This window comes from Rhineura floridana, chromosome 8 (genome assembly GCF_030035675.1).
Source record: "Rhineura floridana isolate rRhiFlo1 chromosome 8, rRhiFlo1.hap2, whole genome shotgun sequence".
NCBI lineage: Eukaryota > Metazoa > Chordata > Lepidosauria > Squamata > Rhineuridae > Rhineura > Rhineura floridana.
In genome coordinates, this window is record NC_084487.1 from 26916752 (window position 1) to 26938971 (window position 22220).

The window sequence follows — 22220 nt, forward strand, 5'->3', positions numbered from 1 at the left end:
CCTTTCCCCACGTTGCCACCGTCTTATGGAGATAGACTCTGTTCCTTTACCAGCTGCGTAACAGGAAGGAATCAGCATTTAAAATCAGCATGGGGATATTGTATCAGTGGCATTTTTGCCTGCCTCTACAACTGTTAAAAACATGTTCCAGAGAAGTAGCAGTGTTAGCTTTTTACAATATAAACATCAAAGGCTAGCATGGACTGGACATGGAACTGAAACAGCCTTGGTCGCTCTGGTGGATGATATGAGGAGGGCGTTGGATAAAGGAGAACATACTTTCCTCGTCCTCCTGGATCTCTCAGCGGCTTTCGATACCGTTGACCACGGTATCCTGTTAAATTGCTTGGAGGGATTGGGAATGGGAGGCACTGTTTTACGGTGGTTCCGTTCCTATCTCTCCAACAGATATCAACGAGTAGCGTTGGGGGATGAGGTTTCAGACCCTTGGCCCCTTAATTGTGGTGTGCCACAGGGCTCTATCCTCGCCCCCATGCTATTCAACATTTATATGAAACCGCTGGGAGCTATCATCAGGAGTTTTGGGCTGCAGTGTCACCAGTATGTGGATGACACGCAGCTCTATCTCTCATTTAAATCCTCACCAGAGTTGGCTGTGGAAACCTTGTCCAATTGCCTGGAGTCCATAAGTGGATGGATGGGAGAGAACAGGCTGAGGCTGAACCCCGACAAGACTGAGGTGTTACTAGTGGGGGATAAGGGAAGGTTGGGAAACTTTGACCTGGTGCTTAATGGGGTGAGACTGCCCCTAAAGGACCAGGTCCACAGCCTAGGGGTCATTTTGGACTCTCAACTGTCCATGGAGCCCCAGGTAGCTGCAGTAAGTCGGGCAGCCTGGTACCAACTTCATCTGGTACAGAGGCTGCGACCCTACCTTCCTATACATCTGCTTCCACGAGTGATACATGCCCTGGTCTCCTCTCGATTAGACTACTGTAATGCGCTCTACGTGGGGTTACCCTTGAAGACGGTCCGGAAATTGCAGCTGGTACAGAATGCGGCGGCACGCTTAATAAAGCAAAGCTGTCGCCAGGATCATGTCACCCCAGTATTGATGGAGCTACACTGGTTGCCAGTTGTATACCGGGCCCAATTCAAGGTGTTGGTATTAACCTTTAAATCCCTAAACAGTTTCGGCCCAGTTTATCTGAAGGAACGCCTCCACTATCACCAAATATGCCGCCAAACAAGATCGGCCTCACAAGACCTTCTCTCGGTCCCACCGGTGAAAACAGCTAGGCTGGTGTGGACCAGAGAGAGGGCCTTCTCGGTCGTGGCCCCCACCCTCTGGAACTTGCTTCCTTTTGACCTTCGACATGCCTCCTCCCTGATGGCTTTTCGTCGAGCCTTAAAGACCTTGTTATTCAGGCAGGCCTATGGGATTTCTGGGGTGGGTTAGGCTATTACTAACAGGTGGTTTACTGTTGTATGAATATGTTTTAAATTGTGTTTTATATTGTGTAAGTCGCCCAGAGTGTCTGTTAAGTCAGACAGATGGGCGACTAACAAATAAAATTTTATTATTATTATTTATTGTGACCTAGGTTTTTGCAAATAAACACTGTCCTAAATTGGTATATAATCTACATACGGAGAAATATTGGAGGGATGGGGCGGGGGTTAGGAATGTACCTCTTACATCTTTGTGGCCCCTTTATTTACACTTTTTCTCTACTGTATGTAGGGGGAGGCATCCGGTAACAGAGTATTCCTTCATTTGATGAGACAACTTAGTTCATGAAAACTCATGCTGCAATAAGGGGGCAACCCATATACATACTTACCTGGAAGTAAGTTCCATTGAACGCAGAGGGGTTTACTTCTGCATAGATATGCAGAGGGACCGCACTTTAAATCCGTTATTCTTTAATGTTCACAGAACACTTTTAAGACACATAAAAAGGAAAAGCAGCTATGTTGGCCTAGAAGAAAAAAATCCAAAATTCATATTAGGGCAATATATTCATTAGGTCAACTAAACTGTGTGTTCCAACTTCCCAAGTTCTCCAGAACTATTGCTTTTTTAAAATTTATGATAAGAAAAGGCAGCGGCGGCGGGGAGTTGCACCTGGTCAATCTCGAGATAGAATGTGGGAGAAGGCAGCAATGAGGCTGTGTTAGGCACTATGAAGGTTTTTGGATGCCCCAAGACCTGCTGGGAAGAAGGAACATAAAACGGTCAACACTTTCATTTATTTACTATTAAGTTTTTATTCCGCCCTTCCTCCCAGAAGGAGCCCACGGCGGCAAATAAAAACACTAAAAATACTTTTGGTCATAAAAAAAGAGTAACTTTCCTCCTGTCCCACCCCCTCACTGAAAAACAGACTACTACTATTGTTCTTAAAAGCTGTTTAATGTTATTATCCTTAAAACCTATACCCACAATCGTGCTTGGCACTTATTAAAGGATCCAGATGGGCGCAGGACACCTCACGGTGATGATAACAGCAAAAGTACGCAGAAGTCGAATTGGAAAGATCAGGTCTTTTGGGAGTGCTGACAACCCGTAGAGAGGAGAGGTCTAGTAAGGGCGGAAGTGAGACCTTATGGAACCGTCCACGAAGCCAAGAGCCCTTGTACGGGCGGAAGTGAATCATAGTGTGGGCGGAAGTGAGTGCGGTGAATTGCTTCCTTTCCCTTTTCCCCGGTTGCCAGGACAGGAGGGGGCCTGTCTTGAGCGTCTGAGCGCAGGTGAGGAGCAGGGAGGGGCCCTTACGTCGCTTTTCTAGGCCTGAAATCTTCTCCCGTTCAAGTAGAACGGTGGCTCCGCGTTTCTGACGAGAAGGTCTCGTCTGCTTGACTTTCTGTAGTGGTGTTGTCAGGGCCACTTGCGGAGCAGAAAGAGTTGCTGGGTCGGGGCATGGCTTGAGTCTAGGAAACGGGCTAATTTGTATATAGGATAGCTGCCTCTGGGGAGGGTTTGGAGGCAGGGCGGCAGACATGGGGGCCCTAGTGGAGAGGGAGTTTATATGTCCAAATTAATTGTTTTTGTTACCTACTTTTAATCTGTATTTTATAAAGAGTCCTTTTCCAATATCTGTTAAACTAAAAGACCGGATGCCGGTCTGCAGTGTGTTACAGAGTAGTTTCTCGGATATCTTGAGAGAGGCTTGTTTTTCCTGCAAACTGGCAGCCTCCTACAATTGCACCTTCTTCTTTCTCAGTACATCTCGATACTACAGGCTCAAGCTAGTTCAGTAATTCTCTTTCCCCGCTTGGGGAACCCTGGCAACTGTAGTTCTGCAAGGAGGCTGATGCTCTGTACTGTAAGATTTTGTTTTGTTCACTTGTATCTTGCTTTTCTTCTATGGCACAGATGGGGAGCCTGTGTTCCTCCAGACATTGCTGGACTAATACTCCCAATCATTAGGGAGCATTGCCCATGGTGGCTGGGAGTCGGAGTACAACATTTGGAGGGACACAGGCTCCCCATTACTGTTCTGTAGCATACTTGGAGCTTCCCGCTAATTTCTAATATACTGACCATCCTAAGTCCAGTGTACACTGCAGTCCTCACGTAGCTGGAAATAGGCACCATTGCATTTGGTGGGACATGCTTCTGAGTAGCTGAACATGAGTCAGTGTTGTGATGAGCCTGAAAAAGTGGATAATGTAATTTTAGAACATAGTTTCCAACCTATGCAAAGTAATAGTTCTACTTTATTCTTCATAACGCTGTGCCCAGCGTTCTCAGCACCACACTTTAAGAAGGCGAGCTACGTACATTGGAACAGGTTCAGAGGAAGGCCTACCATGGTTTGGAGAACATAAGAAGAGCCTGCTGGATCAGGCCAGTGGCCCATCTAGTCCAGCATCCTGTTCTCACAGTGGCCAACCAGGTGCCTGGGGGAAGCCCGCAAGCAGGACCCGAGAGCAAGAACACTCTCCCCTCCTGAGGCTTCCGGCAACAGGTTTTCAGAAGCATGCTGCCTCTGACTAGGGTGGCAGAGCACAGCCATCACAGCTAGTAGCCATTGATAGCCCTGTCCTCCATGAATTTGTCTAATCTTCTTTTAAAGCCGTCCAAGCTGGTGGCTATTACTGCATCTTCTGGGAGCAAATTCCATAGTTTAACTATGCGCTGAGTAAAGAAGTACTTCCTTTTGTCTGTCCTGAATCTTCCAACATTCAGCTTCTTTGAATGTCCACGAGTTCTAGTATTATGAGAGAGGGAGAAGAACTTTTCTCTATCCACTTTCTCAATGCCATGCATAATTTTATACACTTCTATCATGTCTCCTCTGACCCGCCTTTTCTCTAAACTAAAAAGCCCCAAATGCTGCAACCTTTCCTTGTAGGTTTTCAAAGGGCTCTGGGGGATTTTCCGGCTGATAGGACTGGCGCTCCTGTCGAGGCCCTGGCTAATCTGTGGAATGCGGAGATGGCCCGGGCTGTCGACACAATCGCTCCTGCGCGCCCTCTCCTTTGCAGAGCTCATTCAGCTCCTTGGTATACTCCAGAGTTGAGAGCGATGAAGCAAGATAGGAGGCGGCTTGAGCGGAGATGGAGACGAACTCCCGATGAATGCAACTATACGCTGGTTTGTGCTTTCACCAAGCGGTATGTAGGAGCAGTGAGGGCGGCGAAAAAAAACCACTTCGCTGCCACTATTAAGGCATCTCTCTCCCGCCCAGCGGAGCTTTTTAGAGTCGTCCGAGGGCTACTCCATCTAGGCCTGCAGGACGCTGCAGATACTTCGGTGGCCCGCTGCAATGAGTTTGCTGAGCACTTCCAGCATAAGATCTTACGCATCCATCGGGACCTAGACTCTCATTTTATAGCAGTTAACCCTAGTGAGGTGTCTGGAGCACAGTCTTATGTTTTGTTGAATGAGTTTCAGTCGGTTCAGTTCGAGGACGTGGACAAGGTGCTTGGACTGGTACGTGCAACCACTTCGGTACTAGATCCTTGCCCCTCTTGGCTAATAAAAACTGGCAAGGAGGGAACAGTTGGCTGGGCCAAGGAAGTGATAAATGCCTCCTTGCAAGAGGGAGTGGTCCCCGGTTGTCTGAAAGAGGCAGCAGTGAGACCACTCCTGAAAAAGCCTTCCCTGGACCCAGAGGATTTCAGCAGCTACAGACCAGTGGCGAATGTTCCTTTCCTGGGCAAGATCTTGGAACGAGTGGTTGCTGTCCAGCTCCAGGCACTATTGGATGAAACCGATTATCTAGATCCATTTCAATCGGGTTTCAGGCCTGGTTTTGGCACTGAGACAGCCTTGGTCGCCCTGTTTGATGATCTATGCCGGGAGAGAGACAGAGGGAGTGTAACTCTGTTGATTCTCCTTGATCTCTCAGCGGCTTTTGATACCATCGACCATGGTATCCTTCTGGAGAGGCTTGTGGAGTTGGGAGTTGGAGGCACTGCGTGGCAGTGGTTCCGCTCCTACTTGGCGGGTCGTCTCCAGAAGATAGTGCTTGGGGAACATTGCTCGACACCGTGGGTACTCCAATGTGGGGTCCCGCAGGGTTCGGTTTTGTCTCCCATGCTTTTTAACATCTATATGAAGCCGTTGGGTGCGGTCATCAGGAGTTTTGGAGTGCGTTGTCACCAGTACGCTGATGACACGCAGCTCTACTTCTCCTTTTCATCTTCTTCAGGTGAGGCGGTCAATGTGCTGAACTGTTGCCTGGACGCGACAATGGACTGGATGAGAACTAACAAACTGAGACTCAATCCTGATAAGACTGAGATGCTATTGGTGGATGGTTTCTCTAATCAGATGGTGGATACATATCCTGTCCTGGATGGGGTTACACTCCCCCTAAAGGAACAGGTTCGTAGTCTGGGAGTCTTTCTAGACTCTTCCCTGTCACTTGAGGCTCATGTAGCCTCGGTGGCACGGAATGCATTCTACCAACTTCGATTGGTAGCCCAGCTACGTCCCTACCTGAGTAAGGAGGATCTTACATCAGTAGTACATGCTCTGGTAACCTCACGTTTGGATTACTGTAATGCGCTCTACGTAGGGCTACCTCTGAAGACGGTTTGGAAGCTACAGCTGGTGCAAAATGCGGCGGCCAGATTGCTAACAAGAATGAAGTGATCTGACCATATAACACCTATTCTGGCCCGCTTGCACTGGCTTCCAATACGCTTCCGGGCCAAATTCAAAGTGTTGGTATTAACCTATAAAGCCTTATACGGCGCGGGAGCTTGATATCTGTCGGAACGCCTCTCCCGTTATGAACCGGCTCGTGCACTACGGTCTGCTACAAAGGCCCTCCTCCAGGTCCCGACCCATAGGGAGGCCCGGAGGGCGGTGACAAGATCAAGGGCCTTCTCAGTGGTGGCCCCCGAACTATGGAATAGTCTCCCCGAGGAGGTCCGCTTGGCGCCGACACTATCATCCTTTCGGCGCCAAGTTAAAACCTTTCTCTTCTCCAAGGCATTTTAATTAATTTTTTTTTGTTAATGATTGTAATGTTTGTAATTTGACCTTAGCTTATGCAGTTTTTAGATTGTGAAATTTGATTTTAGATTGTGATGTTTTTGTACTATATTGTATTTTATTGTATTTATGTTCACCGCCCAGAGAGCTATTGCTAGTCGGGCGGTATATAAGTTTTAAAAAAATAAAATAAATAAATAAAATAAGGGAGTCGCTCCATCCCCTTGATCATTCTGGTTGCCCTCTTCTGAACCTTTTCCAACTCTATAATATCCTTTTTGAGATGAGGCAACCAGAACTGTACACAGTATTCCAAATGCGGCCGCACCATAGATTTATACAGCGGCATTATGATATCGGCTGTTTTATTTTCAATACCTTTCCTAATTATCGCTAGCATGGAATTTGCCTTTTTCACAGCTGCCGCACACTGGGTCGACATTTTCATCGTGCTGTCCACTACAACCCCGAGGTCTCTCTCCTGGTCAGTCACCGCCAGTTCAGACCCCATGAGCGTATATGTGAAATTAAGATTTTTTGCTCCAATATGCATAATTTTACACTTGTTTATATTGAATTGCATTTGCCATTTTTCCACCCATTCACTCAGTTTGGAGAGGTCTTTTTGGAGCTCTTCGCAATCCCTTTTTGTTTTAACAACCCTGAACAATTTAGTGTCGTCAGCAAACTTGGCCACTTCACTGCTCACTCCTAATTCTAGGTCATTAATGAACAAGTTGAAAAGTACAGGTCCCAATACCGATCCGTGAGGGACTCCACTTTCTACAGCCCTCCATTGGGAGAACTGTCCGTTTATTCCTACTCTCTGCTTTCTGCTTCTTAACCAATTCCTTATCCACAAGAGGACCTCTCCTCTTATTCCATGACTACTAAGCTTCCTCAGAAGTCTTTGGTGAGGTACCTTGTCAAATGTTTTTTGAAAGTCTAAGTACACTATGTCCACAGGATCACCTCTATCTATATGGTTGTTGACACTCTCAAAGAATTCTAATAGGTTACTGAGACAGGACTTTCCCTTGCAGAAGCCATGCTGGCTCTGCTTCAGCAAGGCTTGTTCTTCTATGTGCTTAGTTAATCTAGCTTTAATAATACTTTCGACCAGTTTTCCAGGGACAGAGGTTAAGCTAACTGGCCTGTAATTTCCGGGATCCCCTCTGGATCCCTTTTTGAAGATTGGCGTTACATTTGCCACTTTCCAGTCCTCAGGCACGGAGGAGGACCCGAGGGACAAGTTACATATTTTAGTTAGCAGATCAGCAATTTCATATCTGAGTTCTTTGAGAACTCTCTGGGGGATGCCATCCGGGCCCGGTGATTTGTCAGTTTTTATATTGTCCATTAAGCCTAGAACTTCCTCTCTCGTTACCACTATTTGTCTCAGTTCCTCAGAATCCCTTCCTGCAAATATTAGTTCAGGTTCAGGGATCTGCCCTATATCTTCCACTGTGAAGACAGATGCAAAGAATTCATTTAGCTTCTCTGCAATCTCCTTATCGTTCTTTAGTACACCTTTGACTCCCTTATCATCCAAGGGTCCAGTCGCCTCCCTAGATGGTCTCCTGCTTTGAATGTATTTATAGAATTTGTTGTTGTTGGTTTTTATGTTCTTAGCAATGTGCTCCTCAAATTCTTTTTTAGCATCCCTTATTGTCTTCTTGCATTTCTTTTGCCAGAGTTTGTGTTCTTTTTTATTTTCTTCATTCGGACAAGACTTCCATTTTCTGAAGGAAGACTTTTTGCCTCTAAGAGCTTCCTTGACTTTGCTCGTTAACCATGCTGGCATCTTCTTGGCCCTGGCGGTACCTTTTCTGATCTGCGGTATGCACTCCAGTTGCGCTTCTAATATAGTGTTTTTAAACAACTTCCAAGCATTTTCGAGTGATGTGACCCTCTGGACTTTGTTTTTCAGCTTTCTTTTTACCAATCCCCTCATTTTTGTGAAGTTTCCTCTTTTGAAGTCAAATGTGACCGTGTTGGATTTTCTTGGCAATTGGCCAGTTACATGTATGTTTAATTTAATAGCACTGTGGTCACTGCTCCCAATCGGTTCAACAACACTTACATCTCGCACCAGGTCCCGGTCCCCACTGAGGATTAAGTCCAGGGTTGCCGTCCCTCTGGTTGGTTCCATGACCAACTGGTCTAGGGAATAGTCATTTAGAATATCTAGAAACTTTGCTTCTTTGTCATGACTGGAACTCATATGCGGCCAGTGTATGTCTGGGTAGTTGAAGTCACCCATTACTACCACATTTCCTAGTTTGGATGCTTCCTCAATTTCATATCTCATCTCAAGGTCTCCCTGAGCATTTTGATCAGGGGGACGATAGATCGTTCCCAGTATTAAGTCCCTCCTGGGGCATGGTATCACCACCCACAACGATTCTGTGGAGGAGTCCACCTCTTTTGGGGTTTCGAGCTTGCTGGATTCATTGCCTTCTTTCACATATAGAGCGACTCCGCCACCAATACGTCCTGCCCTGTCCTTCCGATATAGTTTATATCCAGGGATAACCGTATCCCACTGGTTTTCTCCATTCCACCAGGTCTCCGTTATGCTCACTATATCAATGCTCTCCTCTAAGACCAAGCACTCCAGTTCTTCCATCTTGGTTCGGAGGCTCCTAGCATTAGCGTACAGGCACTTGTAAGCATGTCTCTCTTCAAGTGTCTTTGGCACTTGTGGTTTGGCCTGTGGTAATTTTGCTCTTCTGAATTTATATCCTGTGCCCCTGCTCTCACAATGCCTACTTCTAGGCCTACCCCTTTTAAAATTTCATCATTTCTTTGGTTTTTATCCCGGGGGGAGGTTTATTCCGAACCAGACCCTCCTCAGCTCCTGTTGGGTTTCCCCCCTCAGTCAGTTTAAAAGCTGCTCTGCTACCTTTTTAATTTTAAGTGCCAGCAGTCTGGTTCCATTCTGGTTCAAGTGGAGCCTGTCCCTTTTGTACAGGTCCGGCTTGTCCCAAAATGTTCCCCAGTGCCTAACAAATCCAAACCCTTCCACCCGACACCATCGTCTCATCCACGCATTGAGGCTGCAAAGCTGGGCCTGTCTGGCTGGTCCTGCGCATGGAACCGGTAGCATTTCAGAGAAAGCCACCTTGGAGGTCCTGGCTTTCAGCATCCTACCTAGCAACCTAAATTTTGCTTCCAGGACCTCATGGCTGCATTTCCCCATGTCGTTGGTGCCAACGTGCACCATGACCACTGACTCCTCCCCAGCACTGTCTACCAAACTATCTAAACGATGGGCAATATCCGCAACCTTCCCACCAGGCAGGCAAAACACCTTACGGTCTACACGCCCATCACACACCCCACTGTCTATGTTCCTAATGATCGAATTACCCACTACAAGGATCCCTCCACCCCCTGGAGATATATCCTCGGCACGAGAGGATAGCTGCTCATCCCCCAAGGAATGGGTCCCTTCTAAGGGATCGTTTCCCTCTTCCTCAGCTGGATGCTCTCCTTCCCCGAGACCATCGTTGTCCATGATAGCAGGAAAGCTATCATCGTTGGAGTGGGACACAGCTGTAACATCCCTGAAGGCCTCCTCCACACACCTCTCTGCCTCTCTCCGCTTTTCCAGGTCTGCCACCTTGGCCTCAAGGAAATGAAGTCGTTCCCGGAGAGCCAGGAGCTCATTGCACCGAGAGCACACCCACGACTTCTGTCCAACAGGCAGATAGTCGTACATGCTGCAGGCTGTGCAAAACACTGGAAAGCCCCCACACCCCTGCTGGCTTCTTACCTGCATAGTTTTGTTTAAGGTTTATTACGTCAATGGGTTGGAGACTGCGGTTTAGTTGAGGTTAGGGAACAGACGGGCAGAGTGGGGGGCCCTGGCCTCCTTGCCCTGCTGCCGAACTCGCTCTGCTGCTTAACTCGCCTTGACGCTTTGTCAGCTGGGGCCTTGACGCTTTAGCAAGGACTGAGCTGACTCTTTCCCTGTATGTATCAGTGGAGTTTCCTTTTTCCCCTTCTCTCTGACTGGAATTTAGCCTTGTTTACAGTGTCCCCTTAAGCTTTCCTGCTAGGGTGGTGTTGAAAACTAGCTTTCTATAGGCTTCCTTCCCCTAGGATCTGTCTCCTAAGATATAGGTTCTTTCAGGATTTGGCTCAGGGTGACCTTGGGCTGCCCTTATTACTTATTGCTCTGAGCTGTTTTAATTCAATTAAATAATGGAATAAATGGGAGCTACTTACCCTCTTTTCACTCTGCTGCTTAACTCGCCTTGATGCTTCGTCAGCTGGGGCTCCCTCTAGCTCGTGGAGCAGAACAAGTCCTTTGAGGAAGGTTTGAAGGAACTTGGTTTCTTTGGCTTGAAGAAGAGAAGACTGAGTGGTGGGTGAACATGATAGCACTCTCCAAATGCCTAGAGGGTTGTCACACAGAAGAAGGTAAGGACCTATGTTGCCTCAGAGGGCAGTGCTAGATCTAATGGGCTTAAGCTTCACAGGTTAAGGGTTTTTTTTAACTGAGCATGAGGAGATGCTTTTTGACAGTAAGAGCAGTTTGACAGTGGAACCATCCAGAGTGTTGGTGGGCTCTTGTTTACTGGAGATCTTCAAGCAGAGGCTTGCCAGGCATCTGCTGGGGACACCCTCTTTGGATTTCCTGCATCAAGCAGGGAGGTAGGCTGTACGGCTTATAAGCTGTCTTCCAACTCTGTCATTCTATTATCTGTATGAAGGACTGTGCTGTTAGGTTCAGCAAGGTTGAGGTTAAGATATGCATTCAAGATCATGCCATGGGACATAGACCTAACAGAGAATCCTCAATGTCCTTGCCAGAATACAGTACGCAGGATTCTTTGGATGATACCATAGCAGATAAATTGGTATAAAAGCAGTATGATTTGGAGTGTAGATGTGTTCTGTGTGTTTGTGACTGGCATGAGGATGTTTTAGCTGCTGAGTGTTGAAATGAGAACTTACAGGGATAAAACTCTGAACTAATCAGAATGTAAGAAAAGCTTGGTGGATCAGGACAGTGGCCTATCCAGTCCAGCATTCTGTTCTCACATTGGCATACCAATTGCCTGTGGAAAGCCCATATACTGCTTCCAACAGTGGAGGTAGAACATAGCCACAATAGTTAGTAGCCACTGCTTACAGGGCTTGTGTGGCCCACCATAACGTTGCCATAATAACATGTCTTCATGTGAGAAGCTTAAATTAGTTTTTATATTTCTTGTAGCTGTAATAAAAATGGGCAATCTACACTGGCTGCAATGTGCATCTGTTTCTGTCCCATGTAGGCAGCATTCACACATACATGCAAATAGCACTGGGGAAGCTCATCATTTGGAAAAGCCCCAAGCATATTGTGTACTGCAGGTGAACACTGATTTAGCTGTTGAGATGTCGACCCACAAGAATAATGAAAGTCATGTTGAGGGTGTTTGTGGCTACAGCTCTACTAAGAGAATTTTCAGTGCTGTCATGGGCTACAGTACCCAGAATTCCTGAGTGGAAGATGCTCATTTTAACCTGGCTTAGAGCTAACATAATATTATTGAATTTGGATGTAGAGTTAAGCTATAATTTGATGTTATATATGCCTTCAAGTCGATAACGACTTATGGCGACCCTATGAATCGGCAATCTCCAATAGCATTTGTTATAAACCACCCTTGTAAGTTCAGGCCTGTGGCTTCCTTTATGGAGTCAATCCATCTCTTGCTTGGTCTTCCTCTTTTTCTACTTCCTTCTGTTTTTCCCAGCGTTATTGTCTTTTCTGGTGAATCATGTCTTCTCATTATGGGTCCAAAGTATGATAACCTCAGTTTCCTCATTTCAGCTTCTAGTGATAGTTCTGGTTTAATTTGTTCGAACACCCAATCATTTGTCTTGTTTAGTGATACATAAATGTGATTCAGGTTCATGCATGTGCCTGTACTCTGGTGCAGCTGCAAGGAAATCAGAAGGATTTGCTCTGTTTTCAACCTGTTGCAGTTTGTCAAACCGTGCTTTCTGGCCTTGACTTGTTTGAATTAAACCATTAAAAATTACTGCATTTTTGTCTCAGTCCAGATGAAAATACAATCTGTGGTTAGAGAAGTGGATGCTTAAGAACATAAGAAGAGCCTCCTGGATCAGGCCACTGGCCCATCTAGTCTCCAGAAGGTGATGCTGGGGGAACATTACTCGAGTCCCTGGGTACTCCAATATGGGGTCCCGCAGGGTTCAGTTCTGTCCCCCATGCTTTTTAATATCTATATGAAGCCGCTGGGTGAGGTCATCAGGAGTTTTGGAGTGCGTTTTCAGCAATATGCTGATGATACGCAGCTCTACTACTCCTTTTCATCTTCGTCAGGTGAGGCTGTTGATGTACTAGACCGCTGCCTGGCCGCGATAATGGGCTAGATGAGAGCTAATAAACTGAAACTCAATCCTAACAAGACTGAGATGCTGTTGGTGGGAGGGCCCTCTGCCCAGATGGTTGACGTTCGACCTGCCCTAGATGGGGTTACACTCCCCCTAAAGGAGCAGGTACGTAGTTTGGGGGTCTTATTAGATCCGCTCCTGTCACTTGAGGCTCAGGTAGCCTCGGTGGCACGGAATGCATTCTACCAGCTTCGGCTGGTAGCCCAACTACGACCCTATCTGAACAGGGAGAATCTCGCCTCAGTTATCCATGCTATGGTAACCTCTAGATTGGACTACTGTAATGCACTCTACGTGGGGCTACCTGTGAAGACGGTTCGGAAACTTCAGCTAGTGCAAAATGCTGCGGCCAGAGTTCTCACTGGGACAAAGAAATTTGACCATATAACACCTGTCCTGGCGCAGCTGCACTGGCTACCGATATGTTTCCGGGCCAGATTCAAAGTGTTGGTTCTTACCTATAAAGCCCTAAACGGCATCGGACCGCAATACCTGGTGGAGTGCCTCTCTCGCTATGTACCTACCCGTTCACTACGCTCGACGTCGAAGGCCCTTCTCCGGGTCCCAACTCATAAAGAGGCCCGGAGATCAACAACTAGATCTAGGGCCTTCTCGGTGGTGGCCCCCGGACTATGGAATGCCCTCCCAGACGAGATACGCCTGGCGCCTTCTTTGTTATCTTTTCGGCGCCAGGTAAAAACCTACCTTTTCGCCCAGGCTTTTTAAACATTTTAAATTTAATATTTTAAACCTAATATGGATTCTAATTTATAAACTCAATGGCAATTCTATTTCAGATTTTTATCATGTTTAATGTTTTTATAATTGTACTATATTTTTCACACTTGCTCATATTTTAATTGTGATTTTATTTGTTGTACACCGCCCTGAGAGCTTTTTGCTATAGGGCGGTCTAGAAATGTAATTAAATAAATAAATAAAATAATTAATAGTTCAGCATCCTGTTCTCACAGTGGCCAACCAGGTGCCTGGAGGAAGCCCTCAAGCAGGACCCAAGTGCAAGAACACTCTCCCCTCCTGAGGCTTCCGGCAACTGGTTTTCAGAAACACACTGCCTCTGACTAGGGTGGCAGAGCACAGCCATCATGGCTAGTAGCATGGCATGCTTCCAATCTTTTGTGTTTGTATTGGGGATGAGAGGGGATGCATGAGCCTCAGGCTCTTTCACTAAATGTGGCTTATTGTTATTTCCAAACATGGCTACAGAAGCTGCCTTATATTAAATAAGATCATTGTGCTTGCCTGCTTTGACAGCAGTTCTCTTAATGCAGAAGTCTTTCCCAGCTTTTCCTCCCTGAGATCCTTTGACTGGAGAGGTGAGGGGCTGAACTTTGGCATAAATGCTGGGTGGTTGACCTTTCCAAGTTGTTTCAGGCTGTCTGTATAGCTTGGATTGTAGCAGGCATTAAGACTTGCACAAATTTATTTTGATTTTGTTTGAGTTTTTCCCCCCACTATGGTATTTTTAAAGAGGGCTTTTTGTGTATTTGGAAAAGTTCCCAGACGCTGAGGTGGACCTCCTTGAGTGCACAGTCTTTCTTAAATGGGGCATGAGCACATTTTCTGGCCCCCTCTCCCACCTTGTTCCTACTTGACTTTTTGCCTCTCGTCTACTATTCATGGTGCTGAAATCAGTAAAGTCTCCCTCTGTTCTTACAAGCATTTTTATGGTCAGGTATCTCTTGCGCACGTTGTGAGTGTTTCATGGCCTTGCTCCCTTTACTGTGTCTCCCCTTACAGTAACAATGAATGCTACCTACCAAACAGTTCTTGCTTTTAGAATGAGCTTACCCATTTTTAACAGATTTCCCCCCAAGAAATCTGAAATGCCTCTGATATCATCTGTGTTCTGGTCCATATACAGAGTCATCAGGCAACTGTAAGAGGAGAGCTCACGAAGTCTGAGGGAGGGCTGCTACAGTTTTAGAACTATTGTTGAAACAAGCTGGGCATTCAACTAACTGTACACCAGAGGACTTATAGCAGATGTGGAGAACCTTTTTCAGGTTAAGGACCACATTCCCTTCTGAATGTCACATGCCAGTGGTGGGTGGGGCCAGAGGCAAAAGTGGGCGGAGCAAGAGAGGTCAAATTTACCTTTGGGCAGTAGGCTAGTTTCTACACGTACTCATGCATCCCTCTCTATTCAGGCAAGCAAGAGGCATTATCAGAGTTTAAGGACTCATTCCAGCTAGACAATTACACTAAAGAAAGGTAGAAAGCAGGGCCATGAGGGGTGTAGCCTGCAGAGTGGGGTGGGGCTGGGGAAGGGGGTATGGTGTGAGGAGAGTCCTGAGGTCCTACAGTGAGGCTTCGAGAGCTGCATTTGCCCTCCTCCCCGCATTGAGGTTCCCCACCTCTAACTTATGGGAATAGTCACCTCAGCCATAGAAAGAGGGTTTAATGCAATGTGAGGAAGTCTGTGTTGTCTGCAATTTCATTGGGTCAGAGAACTTGACAGCAGAACTGAACATGTTTGTTTATTTTTTTAATATTAATATAGATTTATATAGGCAATAGAATTTAAGGATGACTTGTGTAGGCTGAGGGAGCAAATGAGCAAGCCTCTCTCTCAAAGAGGCTGCACATCGGTAATGGTGAGCTGCCAGCTTGGAAGGGAGCAAAAGCCTCAGAAAAATGAAAAGAAAAAGAAAAGCCCCACGCTGGATGACCTATCCAGAAACATGACAAAACATCCCTGGCGGCGTGTGATCCACAGTTTGAGAAGCCCTCCTATAAGGTGTCACAAGAGTATGTATTTTCTGCAACGTGACTGCCCCGTTGGAATATCTTATTTGCCATTTGTTTTGGTGGGCTGACTGGAGATGGGGGGTAATTAGGGAGATAGGAGCAAGCCATTCAGAATGCAGTCTGCAGAAGAAAGCTGTGAGGAGTATGTTACTCATTCTTAATTGCTGCATTTTGAATGAGACAGGAACAATCTCTCCAGAGATGCTTCCTCTCCCTCTACCCAAATGCCTACTATTTGAGGCGTTAGAAGAAGCTGCAGGGTGTCGACTGGTTCTCTCTCCTCATTACCCGGATCTCCAGCTGGTGGCATGCATTAAAGCTCTGACAACTATTACTTTGAGTAATATTCATCTGTTTACTGAGTGCTTACAGTTAAACCAAGTGATTGATCGAGCTGATGGCTAAGCTTTGCAAAATCTATCAGCATTTTGTCTCGGATATTTTGTTTCTGTGCTGTATCAAACCCTCTTGTGTTCCATGTAGAAGTGATTTCACAGATGCGGTTCTATTGTAAATTTCACTTCTATGCTGTTGAGCTCAAGCTTGTAAATAGTCAATTAACTGGTCACCTGAGAATAACCAGGTTCTCATTTGCAATGGGAATAATTTCCATGCAAGCACGTTTTATAAAATGGAAGCAACCTGGCACATCTTTCCTGTTTGGACTATCACTATGCCATAAACAGCATAAGGTATGAGTATAGTAGCTAATAATAATCTTGTGCCCTGGTAACGTTTGTGCATATACTTCCAAAGTTGACAGTACATTGCAAACTGTTGTGGAATGCCTATTTTTAGAGAATCCTGTGAAAGAAACTGTAGCTGTTCTCATTTTAGTGTAGGGAAACGGAATCTGGGAAATGATGGCTTGCCTAAGGCTACCCAGTGAGTCAGTGTCTCAGATAAGAATCAAATCCGTTTTCTTGCATCTTGGTTTTCCAGTGAGTGACATCAGCTCTTTAAACTCTTTGGTTTTGAAGTCTGAGTTACTGTTTAGTGCTCAAAATGCTTGACAATACAGTACAGTGTCTTGGTCATTCTTTCAACAGTCCTATGAGCCAACTGGTGGTGGTATTGACATATTAGTGGGCTTGTGTATTCTAATGAACCTTATGAGCAATGCCATCGGGAGTCATGTACAGGGTCACCCATGGCGGTAAAGTCAAGGGAGAGGAACCAGACAAAGAACGATCCAAGAATGTCCTCAATGGCAGAACAGGTGGAGGATAACAATGTGTATGTTACAACGGCTGTGAAGGCGGATGAAGGCTGCAGCAGATAAAAGACTTCCAATCATCGTGGTATCCATGCCATTGGATCAAAGCCTTGAAAGACAATCTTACTTGGCCATGAGTGATTGCCAATAAAATGAATAGGGCTGGACCTGACAGATGTTGCCTTGCCTAGAGATGTGAAGACCTAGGGAAAAAAACTGGAAAAGTTTGAGGGGGGGTGAATGTTTTTCTCTCCCAATATTTCTGTTTTCCCCCAAAAAATGTGTGTGTGTGTGTGAAAAAACACTGTTTAATCCTTTTACCCCCAAGTCTTTACATCTCTACGTTTGCCTGAAGTTAACCATGGTTGCCCCTCTAGGATGCACACCTTAAAGTGGTGAAGGGGTTTGAGAGTGTTACGAAGCTGAGAGCAATGCTGTCAGGAGTCTAGACCAAGAGGCAAGACTCCTAGCAGGGGCACCCATGATGGAATGGTCAAAGCTGACACACCGGACTAAGATGCATCCAAACTCAGAGGAAGGCAATGGTAAACCACTTCTGAATACCTCTTACCACAAAAACCTTGTGAACAGAGTATCCAAAATGCAACACGAGATAGTGCTGGAAGATGAGACCCCCAGGTCAGAAGGCACTCACTGAGCTACTGGGGAAGAACAAAAGACAAGTAGTGCTGTGACTAATGACGCAGCTGGGTCAAAGCTGAAAGGAAGCCCAGAGGCTGATGCGCACAGATGTGAAAGGAGAGTCTGGAGTTGTATGACGCACACAATAGGAACATGGAATGTGAGAAGCATGACCCAGGGAAAGTTAGAAATTGTGAAGCAAAAAATGGAACATGTCAACATTACAGTATTTGGCGTGAGTGAATTAAAATGGATGGGAATGGGACATTTTGAATCAGGCAACTACAAAATGTTTTATGCAGGATATAAGAAATTAAGAAGAAATGGGGTTGCTTTAATAGTAAGAAGTGATGTAGCAAAAGCAATTAGGAGCTATAACACAAGGTGTGACCTAGTTATATCAATGAGATTAAACGGGAAACTATTAACATAACCATCATCCAAGTCTATGCTCCAACAGCAAACGCAGAAGAAGAGGAATTGGAAAGATTTCACTCAGAAGTACAGGAAGAAATTGATCACACACCAAAACAAGATGTGCTGATAATCATGGGGGACTAGAATGCAAAAGTAGGGAACAGAGAAGAACTAGGAATTGTGGGGAAATGGGGCTTAGGAGATAGAAATGAAGCAAGAGAAACATCAAATTCTGCGAAGCCAATAATTTGTTCCTTGCAAACACATTTTTTGAGCAACCGAAAAGACGACTGTACACATGGACATCGCAAATGGTCAATATAGGAATCAAATTGATATAATTGGTAGCAGAAGATGGAGAAGTTCCATAGTTTCTGCGAAAACAAGACCAGGAGCAGACTGCCGTACAGATCATGAACTGGTCATATAGAAAATCAGAGTAAAGCTAAACAACAAAGCAATCATAATGCCAAAATACAATTTAGATAACATCCCAGAAGAATATAAAGATCAATTAAGGAACAGATTTGAGGCTTTAAAATTAGTTGACAGAGAACCAGAAGAACTAGAGTGAAGTCAGCAATATGACGTGAGAAGGATCTTGGAATTGTCGTTGATCACAAGCTGGATATGAGCCAACAGTGTGATGTGGCTGCAAAAAAGGCAAATGCTATATTAGGCTGCATTAACAGAAGTATAGTTTCCAAATCTTGTGAAGTATTAGTTCCCCTCTATTCAGCACTGGTTAGGCTTCATCTTGAATACTGCATCCAGTTCTGGTCTCCACACTTCAAGAAGGATGCAGACAAACTGGAACAGAACAAAGATGATCGGGGACTGGAAACAAAGCCCTGTGAGGAGAGACTGAAAGAACTGGGCATGTTTAGCCTGGAGAAGAGAAGACTAAGGGGAGATATGATAGCACTCTTCAAGCACATGAAAGGTTGTCACATAGAGGAGGGCCGGGATCTCTTCTCGATCGTCCCAGAGTGCAGGACACTGAATAATGGGCTTAAGTTGTAGGAAGCCAGATTTCGACTGGACATCAGGAAAAACTTCCTAACTGTTCGAGCCATATGACAATGGAACCAATTACCTAGAGAGGTAGTGGACTCTCCGACACTGGAGGCATTCAAGAGGCAGCTGGACAGCCATCTGTTAGGAATGCTTTGATTTGGATTCCTGCATTGAGCAAGGCATTGGACTTGATGGCCTTATAGGCCCCTTCAAACTCTACTATTCTATGATTCTATGATAAGTCAGAGACATTATCAGGGAAGAATGCAAAAAGACAATACCTCTAGTTAAAAAGAGAGAAAGACCTCAATGAATGACTGACAAAACTCTTGAAATGGTTAAAGAGAGAAAGAAAGCAAAAGCAAAAGGAGAAAGAAACATGGTCAGAACCCTAAATGCAACAATACAGCAACAAGTACGTAGGGACAAAGAACTATTACAATAGTTACTGCATAGAAATAGAAGAAGACAACAAAAAGGGTAGAACAAGAGCCTATTCCAAAAGATTAGAAAATTAAAGGGAAATTTAAACCAAGAGTAGGGAAGTTGAATAATCAGTAGAGGAGCACACTGACTGACAGAGATAAAATAAAAAGAAGATGGAAGCAATACACCGAAGAACTCTATAAAAGAGATGCAAGGATGACAGATTCATTCATGGAGGAACAGTATGATGAAGAACCAGAAATTTTAGAATGTGAAGTGAAAGCTACTCTTAAAATACTTGGAAGAAACAAATCACCAGGAACAAATGGCATACCCATAGAGTTGCTACAAGCTGCTGAGACTGAATCTGTCCAAATTTTGACAAAAATTTGGCAACAAATATGGAAAACTGAACAATGGCCCACAGACCGGAAGCGTTCAATATACATCCTAATTCCAAAGAAAGGGGATCCCAGGGAATGCAGTAATTATCGAACTATTGCCTATATCCCATGGAAGTGATGCTCAAGATTCTACAACAAAGACTCACCATATATGGAGCGAGAAATGCCAGATGTCAAAGCTGGATTTAGAAAAGGAAGAGGCACCAGAGATTATATTGCAAACATACGTTGGATAATGGAATGCAAGAAATTTCAGAAGGAAATTACCCTGTGCTTTATAGATTACAGCAAAGCCTTTGATTGTGCAAATCATGAAAAACTATGGAATGCTTTAAAAGAAATGGGGGTGCCACAGCATCTGATTGTCCTGATGCGCAACATATACTCTGGACAAGAGGCTACTATAAGGACAGAATATGGAAAAACCGATTGGTTCCCAATTGGAAAGGGTGTGAGACATGGGTGTATTTTATCACCCTATTTGTTTAATCTGTATGCAGAACATATCATACGGAAAGCATGACTGAACCAAGATGAAGGAGGTTTGAAAATTGGAGGGAGAAATATCAATAATTTAAGATATGCAAATGATACCATACTACTAGCAGAAACCAGTAATGATTTGAAATGAATGCTGATGAAAGTGAAAGTGGAAAGCACAAAAGCAGGACTACAGCTGAACGTCAAAAAGACTAAACAGAAGATTTACGTAATTTTAAAGTTGACAACAAGGACATTGAACTTGTCAAGGATTATCAGTACCTCGGCACAGCCATTAACCAAAATGGAGACAATAGTCAAGAAATCAGAAGAAGGCTAGGACTGGGGAGGGCAGCTATGAGAGAACTAGAAAAGGTCCTCAAATGCAAAGATGTATCACTGAATACTAAAGTCAGGATCATTCAGACCATGGTATTCCCGATCTTTATGTATGGATGTGCAAGTTGGACAGTGAAAAAAGCGGGTAAGAGAAAAATCAACTCATTTGAAAGGTGGTGTTGGAGGAGAGCTTTGCAGATACCATGGATTGCGAAAAAGACAAATAATTGGGTGTTAGAACCAATTAAACCAAAACTATTACTAGAAGCTAAAATGATGAAATTGAGGTTATCATACTTTGGACACATTATGAGAAGACATAATTCACCAGAAAAGACAATAATGCTGGGAAAACAGAAGGCAGTAGAAAAAGAGGAAGGCCAAACGAGATGGATTGATTCCATAAAGGAAGCCACAGACCTGAACTTACAAGATCTGAACAGGGTGGTTTACAACAGATGCTCTTGGAGGTCGCTGATTCATAGGGTTGCCATAGGTCATGATTGACTTGAAGGCTCATAATAACCACCACCATGGTTGTGCAACATTTCAACCTGGGACTTAAATAAGAAGAGTTTTCATGGATCAGACCAAAGCCCTATTTAGTAAAAACATTCTGTTTCCCACAGTGGCCAGCTAGATGCTTGTGGGAAGTCCATAAGCAGGATATAAAGGGCAATAACCCCTTTCTGTTGCTTTGTAGCAACTGGGTGCTGAGATGCATGCTGCCTCTGTGAGGCATACTTCCTGGTTCACACCTCTGTCTGTCAGCCACTAGACCAGTTACGGGAAATCTATGGCCCTCCAGATATTGTCGGACTACAATTCCCATCATTCTTGACCATTGGCTTGATGGGAGCTTGAGTACAACAGCATCTGTAGGACTTCTGACTTCCCATCTCTGGACTAGACTAATCCACCTGAAATAACATTTCTAACCACTGACAAAACTAGATGTATTTTGATATGCAAGCTGTGGAGATCTTTTCAGTCAACCCCCTGCCTCTATCCTCTCATTATTATTAATGTTTATAAAATGGATGCAAGTGCTGCTGTGATGAATGCCTTTGTTATGATCGAAATTTTCCATTGCCCACAATAATAAAAAAGAATTTGTAAACTGTTAATAACAATTGCAGCAGTGTTAGATTTTAGCTCCATATTCAGAGGGGGATTGTTGGAAGGCAGAAGTGCTGTGAAAAATGCTGTTACAAAGCTCATACCAGTAGAGGTGGGCATAGCAAATGTTTTCCAGTGCTGACCTGTACATCTCGAATGAGATTTTCGTAATATATGTGAAGCACTGTGAGGCTGAACAAGTTTAATATTGCATCTTAAGAGTCCTTTAGAGGAATTATTTCTATTAGTGGTAGAATAAAAATGTGGTTTCCAGATGTTTTTGGCAGCTCTGCTATGACTACTTCCTCTTTTTAAGATACCACTTCTGCTCATGTGGATCGCTTTGTCTATAATAGCTGTCCTTGCAATATGAGAAGGTGTCCGCAGCGGCCAGACCACTGTTGCTGAGATGACCTATTCTATATCCTACTATTAGTGTACCCTGAGCGCCAATTTTTGTATAGCCAACTCGGCACCACCCATATGTGTACAAGAGGAGGTATCTGCAGGCTCAGAAAAAAAGCCATATTCACAGAACTACAGTCAACATCCATAT

At 44.8% G+C, this 22220-nt stretch overlaps 1 protein-coding gene across 4 annotated transcripts in view; it reads left to right on the top strand.

Moving 5' to 3' along the window:
• Positions 1–2608: 2608 nt before the first annotated feature.
• Positions 2609–22220, top strand: part of LOC133390309 (WASH complex subunit 1-like) — a 96466-nt gene continuing 76854 nt past the window's right edge. For all 4 annotated transcript variants that reach the window (XM_061638671.1, XM_061638675.1, XM_061638674.1 and 1 more), the window contains exon 1: positions 2609–2715. The gene's annotated coding sequence lies outside the window, so the exon portion shown is untranslated. The remainder of the gene's footprint in view (positions 2716–22220) is intronic.